The sequence below is a fragment of the Oculina patagonica genome, chromosome 13 (genome assembly GCF_052425735.1).
Source record: "Oculina patagonica isolate OP01 chromosome 13, crgOcupat, whole genome shotgun sequence".
NCBI lineage: Eukaryota > Metazoa > Cnidaria > Anthozoa > Scleractinia > Oculinidae > Oculina > Oculina patagonica.
Genome location: NC_135770.1, coordinates 11,050,829 through 11,062,051, shown reverse-complemented (window position 1 = coordinate 11,062,051; position 11,223 = coordinate 11,050,829). Strand labels below are relative to the sequence as shown.

Below are 11,223 nucleotides of genomic sequence, written 5' to 3'. Positions count from 1 at the left end.
TATAAGGATGGGCCGATACCGGGTTTTTAAAACGATACGATATCGATACGATATTTGCCTTTTTTCTCGATATCGATATCGATATCGATATTATGACGTCATTTCCGTATTGACGTCATTGGTATGTCACGTGATTTGTCTGACCACACAAAGGACAGTCTTGGCATTATAAATATTAGCCAGGGATGTTGATTTTTTGTCTTTTATTTCGCTATGGACTAGATCAAGTCAAGGCAATAGAAAAATCCAAATATCGATAAGAAAATCAATATTTGTTTGCGCAAAAGTGCATTTTTAAACCTCAAGTGCTGACCAGAAGACCGCAGGCTCAGGTCACGTGTGCAGTATCGAAAACGTATCGAAAGTGCGATATTTCTCGAAAGTATCGATACTTTTCAACATTGTCAAAATATCGATGTATCGAATATTTGGTATCGAGTATCGGCCCATCCTTACTTCCATGACAAGGGACGGTCGGTTTTGGCAAATAAGAATTGTGTTCTGGCGAGGTTTCTGCAAATTTTGAGCTTTTGAAATCGTTTAGACCTTTCGATAGCAACATGCCGGTGAAGATTATGATCACCTACTGGTAAGTGCGGTATGCATTTTCTCGGCGTTATTTTATTTCTATTATTTCTACATGTGAGCTTAATCTGAATCGCTCGAAACTCAAGCTGTTTTGCACTGAGTGACTCTGCATAAATGTTATTACATAATATTTAGTGAAATCTAACCTGGAATGCACTGAGGCCAAGTACATGACGATTTTCAGCCCGGGATGATAAAGGGGGTAGAAAAGAGATGTTTGTTGCGATAACCCAGCTGCAATTTTGGCCCGCGTGGGCTGAAATACCCACATTTGTCATGTTCGTTATCGGCCCATGCTCATTTCTATAAAGTCCGGGCTGAAATTTCATTCTGTTTACATTGGCAGTTTTACCCTTTTTGGATCATTTCTTAAAATTCTAGCGCTGGGATTTTCAATGTTGGTTGAATTCATCCTGGGATGAAATTTTTTCCAGGTAATTGATATTTTAACAGGATTCTGGGTTGAAATTTTAGGCTGGGCTAAAAATTATTCGGCATGTAATCGCGTCAGTGCCTTTGTTTACAGCGTAATAGTTTATCACATATTTGTGACCTTGCTAATGAAGTGTACTTCCCTTGCAGAGGTGGATGAGGGTACAGGCCCAAGGTACGTTATAAAGACAAGTTTATACTAGGCATCTTTGGCGATTTTTGTGGCTAGTTATTCAACTTAATGCACGATTCCAAATCACAGGTGTAAAATAGCAGCAATTTTAGCATTGCAATTTGTCACCGCAAAATCAAAACTGTTTTGAACATGCTTGAATCTAGACAAAACTTACTGGCCATTTTCATTCAGTTAGTGAGTAACAAAATCTATGTTGGCCGCAAGGGTGTTTTGCTACAAACGGCATGGCAGATGTACAGTATGTGGCCCTTGGTCCGGACGAAAAAGATGCAAACGTGTATTTCTCAGCTTAGAAGAAGAGCAGAGAGTTGAGATTTGTCCTGTAAGTTACCGTGCCATCCAGCTAACATGTGAAAAGACAACAGCTTCTGTACTTACTCGATTACACTGTAAAATCGAAAACGGTGGTTTGGTTTGACGGCCCTTGGTCCGGACAGGGGGTCCTTAGTCCGGACAGCATGCAAAATTTCAACAACAGTTATTGTTCAGAATCTAATCTAAAGAAGCTTCTTGCACATTTTTAATATGTTTTAGTGAAATTCAAAAAAATGAAATAAAAATTTTAGGGAAGAGAGCTTTATTTCATCTCATCAAGAAGTACTGTGAATATAAACTATAGCGCTTATCACAATGATAAGTGTGATTTGCAAAGTTTGAATAAAAAATTCTCGTTTTAGTTTTACTATGAAGTTTATTATGCCTTATAACTCAAATGAAAGGTGTAGATTTTGTTAGACTCTTTTTCTTTCAGTATTATTCAGCTTGCCGCCTTCAGAAGTTTGAAGTTATATTTGGTTGCCGTCAGTGTCCGGACCAAGGACCCAGTCAGGAAAATTACTTAGAAATTTTAATTCGTTACTTTGGACGGAAACTCAAGCGGTCGATCAAATTTTTTGCACTAGTTGGAAGAATATTTCCTATACATCGATTTTACCAAAAATTACCTCCTTTAGCGCGCTCAGTTCAGATATACAGGAATGTGAAGAAAACCAGTTGAAAATCTTTGGAAAGGTTCGGCTTTATTAAAACTTTGTTTCCTATCGGAAAAATGCAAGATGAACCAAAAGTGTCCTGACCAAGGGCTGTCCGGATTTAGGGCCACATACTGTACTGGTAGCCCAGCTGTCACGACTTCCAAAAAGTCTTTGTTTTTCAAAGAAAACAAGAAAACTTGCTCAAAATTTGTGGCTTAACCAGATTTTTCACTGCCGACGGTTTTTCTTTGACAACAACAAAACAACAAAGAAATAATCCTCAATAGCTGTTTGAGTCACCTCTACACCTATTTCCATCTCAGTTTATTTGCAACAAAGTACAGAAATTCGTATGGTGTGATCGTCCGGGTGAGAGTAGTTCTGAGAAGAACTGTTGTTGGTGACTGACGTTTCGACAACCTGAGCGGAAGTCATCTTCAGAGTCAAGTGGAAAGTTGTTGTCAGTCGATGATGTTATAAGTCTGGTCCGTTAAAGTTGATTGGTCAGTTTAGCCGTGATGTTATTGGCTGTAAGACTCGTGTAAAGTTTGTCAACAGTAATTGGTCAGTTTCGATCCGTCTATTGTCAGTCAAATTAAGTCGTTCTGTTCCGTCTATTGTTAGTCAAATTAAGTAGTTCTGTCGGCGTTTCGTTTGTCGGTCTTGTTTACGTTGTGAATAAGTCGTTTGTAAGGTGCCGGTAGTTGTTGACATCTGTTAATAGGCGTATGTTCTAAGTTTGTGTACCAGCTTTCCAGAGTCAGTCGTTGAAAATACCTTATTATAGGAAATTAACGATACATGTAATTAACGCGAATTTCAAAAATTCGCGTTAATTTCATGTACGTTAATTAACGTTATAGTTAATTAAAGTCATGCTATTTTACAGCATTATTATTTTAAGACTTCTTCATTTCCGGCAAAGTTATGTTTCCACGTCCATCTACTTCTCCTTAAAAGCTACAGGAATAACAGAGGCAGTGGTCTGTTTAAACATCTTTGTTGTGTACATGGTTTATCAGAATTAAACCTCAAGCTCTGTTGTTGGACGTTGTTCTTTTGTCTTTTGAATGACGCAGGTTGCTGTAAAAAATACTACATGAAATTCGCGTTACTTAACTGCATGTAAGCACACAACACACGAGAATTCGCGTTAATTAAATGCATGTTAACATAAATTTTCGACAATTCGCGTTAATTTTATTACGCGTACATTTTGTTCGCGTTGTTAAAATGCTTCGTTATATTCCTATAATAAGGTAGTTAGTACTGTAGGTTAGGCATTCAGCAGAGTCCCAGTCAATTTTGTGGTTAGTAAGTCGATGGTGTTCAGAAATGTGATTGTTAACATCACCATTTCTTGTCGCTCGTTTGTGTTCAGTCAGTCTCGTGTTGAAGTTTCTACGGGTCTCTCCGATGTAGGAGGCCTGGCAGTCGGAGCATTTGATCTCATAAATCGCTCCCTGTCTGTCGTTAGGTTGGTCTCGGTCTTTAACGTTGGTCAGTAAATGTCGTAGGGTAGTTATAGGTTTGTGAGCTACACGGATATTGTAGGGTTGTAGGATCCGCGCAATAGTCTCAGAAGTGCCCTTGATGAAGGGTATAGTCGCTGTAGTAACAGATGTCAAGTTTCTGTCAGTTTCGGTACTTTCAGTAGGTCGGTGAGTGTTTCGTCTAATAACGTCAATGTTGTAGTTGTTCTTGTGGAAAACGTGGTCACAGTAATTGTTTTCGTCAGATAATCTGTTCGGTGTGTCACAAACTAGTTGTGCTCGTCTTGTCAAAGTCTTGATAGTCGTGGCTTTGTGGAAAGTCGGGTTATAGGATGTTTCGTCCAGTAATCTGTCAGTATGCATCGGTTTTCTGTACACTGTAGTTCGTAGTTCGTTGTTGTCGCGGCTTACCAGACAGTCTAGAAAAGGAAGTTTTCCGTTTTCTTCGATCTCTCAGGTAAACTGAATGTCGGCGTTCTGTTCATTGAGGTGTTTGTGAAAAGTGTTGATTTCGTCTTTGTGTACGGCGGTAAAAGTATTGTCAACGTAGCGTAACCAGAGCGGTATTGTTTGTCAGTGCTAACTACTGGCACCTTACAAACGACTTATTCACAACGTAAACAAGACCAACAAACAAAACGCCGACAGAACTACTTAATTTGACTGACAATAGACGGATCGAAACTGACCAATTACTGTTGACAAACTTTACACGAGTCTTACAGCCAATAACATCACGGCTAAACTGACCAATCAACTTCAACGGACCAGACTTATAACATCATCGACTGACAACAACTTTTCACTTGACTCTGAAGATGACTTCCGCTCAGGTTGTCGAAACGTCAGTCACCAACAACAGTTCTTCTCAGAACTACTCTCACCCGGACGATCACACCATACGAACTACTGATACTCCTGGGTTCAAACCATTACGATTAACTGAAGGTTAACTGAAGGTGGCAGAACTTTTACCGTGACTGCTTGTAAAGAATGGAACAGCCTACCCCTATCTATGCGAAAATTATCAACGATTAAAGCTTTTAGGAACTCTCTTTGGAAGAGAATTTTTAAAGAACAGCAGCTTTTAAATCATTTTATTCTGTAATTTAGTTACACTTTTACACTTTTTACCTTTTTAATATTTTATCTCGTATTTCTTGTATTTTTATTCGTAATATTTCATAGTTTAAATTTATCCATAGTTTTAATATTCGTATTGTTCTGTGTATTTTTGTATTTTATTGTAAATAATTATTGAGGGCCTCTGGTTTGTTAGTGTTTTTATGCTATTTTAGTGCTACCCTCGTTAAATAAAGACTTCACTTACTTACTTACTTACTTACTTACTTACTTACTTACTAAACCATTTACTGTAAAGTACAGAAAATATGGTACTTTTGTGATTCTTGTTAACACTGCACATGTGCAGTGCTAACCCCTACAAAAGATCACAAAATTGCCAAAAATCATTATCAAATTGCCACTAGTTTACACAAACGATTTGGAACTAGCTATAGAATTGCTACAAAAATTGCTTAAGAATGTGCCCATGTAAACAGGCTAAACTGTTGTGTATAAAATGTATTTCTTTTAGATTTTAATTGGCTTGCATTGTAGTGATTCCCATTGCACGGGGTATTCAGGGGTTTTCATGACAAATTTTAGAGATGTGCATTCTAAATAATTTTTGTGTTTAGCACTTTAAAAAGGCTGTCAAAAGAGGCTTTTTATTGAAAATTACTGTAGAAAAAAAGGGAGAAACTAAAACAAATTAGGCAAACTCAACATTTCACAATAATTATTTATTAATCTAATTAATTAAATAACTGATTATTGATTTTGTTCTGGCTACTCACTGCTGACCTAGGAGATGGTGGACTCTGGGCTCAAGACTATTGCAACACAGAAATCTAGCAGACAGTTGTTCGTGGACCAACAGTTTCTACTTAGTTAGAAGAGATTACACTATTTTTATATTAATGCAAAAAGACAAATTGAGTAGACCATGATGGACAGGAAAAATGGGCATTCCCTACTTACTTCATATTGTTATTGTCTTTAGTTTCAGAAAATCCAAGAGGAGATTCTGAAAAAATTTGATGACACAGAAGTGGAAGTGGTTCGTAGTATATTGATTACATGATCTTTTATATGGCTCAATGTAATTTAGGCAAGGTAAAACGCGATTCGGTGCTAGTGGCGCTCCATGGCAGTCATGCTTATGTCTAGTTAAAATGGTTTGAGACCAAAGTTAAACTCATCACCAATAGATGAGCTTTGGAAAGGTCTCTGTGATAGTGGGTGGTGGTTCCATGGCGAAAAAACTAGCTCATGCAGGTATCTGTGGCAACTCTGATAGCGGCAACCACCCACCAGACACTGTCACACTGGCCAAGTCAGTGGAAGTACTTACCAACCCTATACTAACCAAATCCACCAATGAGGGAGGGAGGGTAAGGGTGAAAACAGCAACTCACATGCATGTTTCGGAGCCAGAAACGAACTGCACATCCACACGCAGCTGGAACACAAGATACCTTATTGTTACTTATTTTCGCGGGAACTTAATTTCGCTGAAAATGGAACAGACATATTTTGCGAGACTTAAAGTTCGCGATTTATGGAACTAAATTTCGCGAAATTGTCAAAATACTGGTCTGCATTACCCAACAAGAAGTCTCAAAATTGACACAACTGATTTTAATAGCAATAGTTTCCAGTGACACTGAACAAAACCATACAACAAAACGAAACTTAAAACAGTTTGACATGTTCCTTTGTAACAAAGTAGAGCTAGTTTGACGACTGTACCAAGATAATTATGTAGAAAACTGACAGTAACGTTGATTAATTTTAACGAATTATAAAGAAGGGTATTAAAGTTCGCGTCATTATTTTTCGTGAGAACCTTTTTTCGCGAGTCTTTAATTTCGTGATTTTTTGAAAAGCATGAAAATCGCGAAAATTAAGTCCCGCGAAAATAAGTAACAATAAGGTACGTGTACCGTATTTTCTTGATTGAACGCTGGAATGCAATATTGTAAAACATTTGAAATTGTTCTTTGTGCTTCAGGAAGGAAAGTCAACACCAACGATTACAGGCTACTTGGAGGTAGAAGTGGATGGAAAGCTTGTGCATTCAAAAAAGGTATAATATTATTGTGTTCAAATTACACTTGCTTGCCCCTGTGTATTTGTGTTGCAGTGTTAGACTCACTGGGTTGAAACAATGAAGTCAAACGTTCAAGTCATTGTTTAGCTTCTTTCAAGCAGAAACAAACAGGTTTTCAAGGAATTCAGTAATGTAGGCCAATTCTCGTTGGGAATGTTTTAAATAGTTTAAAATAGTTTTCAACCCTCCAAGTTAAGACCATTTTGGAGCTGGCAACTTAATTGGAACTGAAGTGGCCAGCCTGGCAACTAAAATTGAGAAGAGGGATTGAAAGTGGAGCTTAATTAAGCGACTAAAATTTTTCACTGGTGACCAAACTTGAGTAGTCGGTGGCCAAATGGCCACTAAGGAAAAAAATAAACTTGAAGGGTTGGTTTTAAATAATTTTAAATAACTTTAAATACCGTAAAAACTCGTGTATAAGCCGCACTCGTAGATAAGCCGCACCCCCAAATTTCAAGCATAATTTTGAGAAAAAAATAAAACCTGGCGGAAAAATGCCCAGTTGATTGTGAAAAAATGCTGGATTATGAGGAAATTTCAACAATCAATAAAGCTAAAGTTGATTCCTTGAGCCTTTCCGATCGATGTGCAGGATGTACTATAAACACATAAACGGAAAACACTCCAGTCATACCCAGAATTTTTGAACTTTATAGAATAAACATCATTTCTGCCAACTTTATCATTTTTGATCTTTTTCTGCCATTCGTTGACAGGTATTTCTTCGTTCATCGCAGTTTTTACATCAAATTTTGCACCTGATTTTGCGCTGTGTTCGTGAAAGCGTTCGTAGCTTAGTAACCAGGCACTAGTATCCAGGCCCATCGCCAAAAGACACATGGAACGCCTGGGGGTTTAAAATTATTCACGGACGAAAAGCGTGGTTTTCGTCGCTGTTTTGAGAGGAAAAACTTTTTCAAAATGATCAGTCTCCTTGTTATTTTTGTTTGTGAGGATAGTAAAGAGCTGCTTTGTCGCTTATATGGAGCAGTTTTTCAGTTTTATGCGCAAAAATGCGCAGAAGATGTGGAGGATGCAGTGTGAGCGATTTATGCAGATTTATGTGGACCCGCACGGCCGCACCACCGCTTCGTGTCAGATGCTCTTTAAAATTGCATGCAATGGTCTCGTAGATAAGCCGCACCCACGATTTTGAGCCCAAAATTTCGGCAAAAAAGTGCGGCTTATACACGAGTTTTTACGGTAATTTGATATAATTTTAAACAATATAAATATACGGTATATGTAATGAAAGTTTACTTACCTACCTACCTACCTTACTAACTTACTTACTGACTGACTGAGTTTTTATAATGAAAGCAAGCCCAGTAGAAGACCAACAACTGCAGCAAAAAGATAAGAGAAGAAAAAAGAAAGAACAAAAAAATACCCAAAATAAAATTCAAATTTTGATTTGTGCACATGCCCAAGCAAAAATGACATAAAACGCAGTGCTAGTGGTAAGCAATGTATGCCTTGTAAATGCCATTTTTTAGTAGTTTAGATCCAATTTAATTTGCAACTGGCAACCAGAAAATGCTAATGTCTCAAAAAATATGTTTTTAAATCCAGGTGACAAAGGGTTAATGTCCCATAAAAATTCCCAGATTCAAACTTAAAATTATTTTGTGAAATTTTATTTGCAAGATAAAGAACATTATTTACTTACAACTTTGTGTAAATGTTTTTTTCCAGAGAGGAGATGGATATGTGGACAGTCGTGCAAAGATGGATAAAATCCTTCATGCCATTGAAGCTAACATTCACTGATAGTCCACAGCGTAGTCAAGGGGATTGAGTACAGTAGAGGTAATACATGTTACCCTCTTGATGGGAAATACAAGGGATGCTGGTGCAAAGCCTGGGACTAATAATTATCAAAATAAGGGCAGGTTCAAGCTAAATGGTGCATAATGCCAGAGCTTACCCCAGTTTCGATAGCATTAGGCAGCTAGGAATATTTCTACTCCCCCCTAGATGGGAGAACACAATGCAGTGACCCCGGCCAGGCTCGAACCTGGAACGTCCACTCTAGAGTCCGGCAGGCTAACCATTTGGCCACTGCCCCTCCCTAATAATAATTATTATTACTTCATGTAAAAAAGACCTTGATGAATGAAAACCGGTAATTTGAAGTTTCGACAATGCTGCACCTGATAGAAAGGTTGTTAAAATTGTGGCACAGTTAGTTCATTACCGGTATGTCGAAGTCATGTACAAATAAAATGCTTGTGTATGCAAAGGTCTGCATACATGTAAGCTGGTTACTGTTGACTAGAAAGTTAATAAAAGGTCAAAGCTGTGCTCTTAAAATAAGCCCCCCACCCCTCTGGACAATTCCATTGACCGTAGATGATGTAATAAACGCCCACTCTCAAATAAACGCTCGTATCTAATAAACGCCTCCCCTGATGTGTAGTTTGTATAAATTTAGACACCACTCTCTAATAAACGCCCCATGTCTAATAGACACTCCCTAAGAAGAATCTTGCTTGACTCGGACATTGAAGAGGCCACGATGCCTTGGCATCGATGACGATGAAGACATCGATATCAAACTATGAACAACATCTCTAGGCTTTGCATCAAAAGCATATAACCCCAAAGCGTTAATAGAGCAGATTAGAAGAGTCTCTTATTCACGCTGTTTTCTATCTTATTCCACGAACAAACTACACATCTTTTTTGTTTTGTTGACGTTGATTCAGTAAAATTGTAATAAATACCTCTTTCCAATTAACGCCTCATATCTATTTAACGCCCCCCTCAGGACCCCTAAAATTTAATAGATGCCCCTGGCTATTATTACATCATTTACAGTAAGCTTCATTCAAGTCTTTCTGTGTGTGGGGGGGGGGGGGGAGAGGGTGTATGGACATTTGGTGGAACTACACAATGACATGTTAATAGTTCTAATGATTAATAAGTATTTTATTGTTTGATTTCAGTTGAAACAGATGTTTGGAGCAGGTGGATGATCTTGAATGACGGGAGCAGCCTAAAAACACAATGTTTGGTTGTCTTCTTGATGAACGACAGTGATTTCATCTGGCGACACTGTGGAGAACCCACTGTGCATATTAAACCTCTTTATATTTGTTCTAATTTATACATGTAGTGCATGTTTTGTGATAAAAACTTTTCTTTTTCTTGTAGACTGAGATTTCTAGCATCAAAGGAGCTTTCAAGCTGTAGTAATAAATTATAATATTTTGCAAATTAGTGTAAAAGGAGTTTTCAAGATATATCATTGACATGATGTAGATAAGGAGCGGTAAATTTTCTGTCAAAAATATGCATCTTGTCTAATTTTTGTGAAACTTCAATGGTCTCATTGTCGCAGAAATTTGTTTGGTAATTCAGTTTTGGAGTCAATTTTCTTGTCTAAATTTGAATATACTTTTAATATTGTTTTGCATGTTCTACATCTTAAACTTTTTTGATGATAGTTATAATTTTATCGTCACTTATCAAAATTAAGGTGTTCTCAGTCTCTAGAAGTTAATAGGCTTGTGTGTGTGTTTTTTTTTTTTATAAACTGTGGCAGTGGTTTTGGTTTTTGCGACTATCATATTGCAGCTCCTTCTGTTGTGATATTTTTGTTACGACTGACAGTATTACATATTAAAGTATTGTGTATTTATTGCCACTGACTTTCTAAAAGTTACTCTAGTATTGATTAGTTGAACAGTAGATTGACTGGACCATTCAGTTGAATGGTTTCTACCATTACTCTTTAGTTATATAATTTCTTTGAATTTGATACCTAATAAACAGAGGTGTTTGCCATTACAAGTAGTGTTGTGGTGTGCATTTAATTTTCCCCAAGTAAATATCCACTTCAAATAGAAATACTTCTAGTTGTTTCATGCTACAAACACCGGGATAAGCTTCGTTCAGATGGACCACTAGGCTCAAACACGAGACTTCCATTCAAGCGCCTCAAACGGTTGCCACCTGACTTAGTTTTTGACTTCTTTTTGACAAGTTTTTGATTAGTTTGATAGCTTCTGGTTGCACAACGGATCTGTGAAACGTACAGTTTCAACCAGTTTTACAAACGCAGAAGACTTGATAATAATTGATAATTAAGTCTCACAAAAATCTTTAAAGTGCATTTCCTGTTCAAAAAGGTTAACTTTGACCAAAGTTTTGTCGGCATAAAAAATTTTTATCGCCAGTTGCGAAACGTTATTAAAAAATTCAACTCTGAGGTTTGACGACGAATCATGCAATGGTTGATAACCCGCCTTCCATTTTTCAACGCATCTGATTGGTAGTTTAAAGCAACGAGAAGCCATAAAAACTCATCACTAATCAAAAACTTGTCAAAAGGTTTGTTGGGTGGCTTCAGTTTGAGGC

The 11,223-nt window shown here is 37.4% G+C and overlaps 1 long non-coding RNA gene across 1 annotated transcript; it reads left to right on the top strand.

Annotated features, from left to right (window-relative positions):
- The first annotated feature begins 457 nt into the window (after positions 1-457).
- LOC144636195 (uncharacterized) lies at positions 458-10,182 on the top strand. The gene is made up of 6 exons (XR_013567483.1): positions 458-589; positions 1,171-1,195; positions 5,749-5,805; positions 6,760-6,834; positions 8,557-8,670; positions 9,810-10,182. It is a non-coding gene; the product is annotated as an uncharacterized LOC144636195 (long non-coding RNA).
- Positions 10,183-11,223: the final 1,041 nt, after the last annotated feature.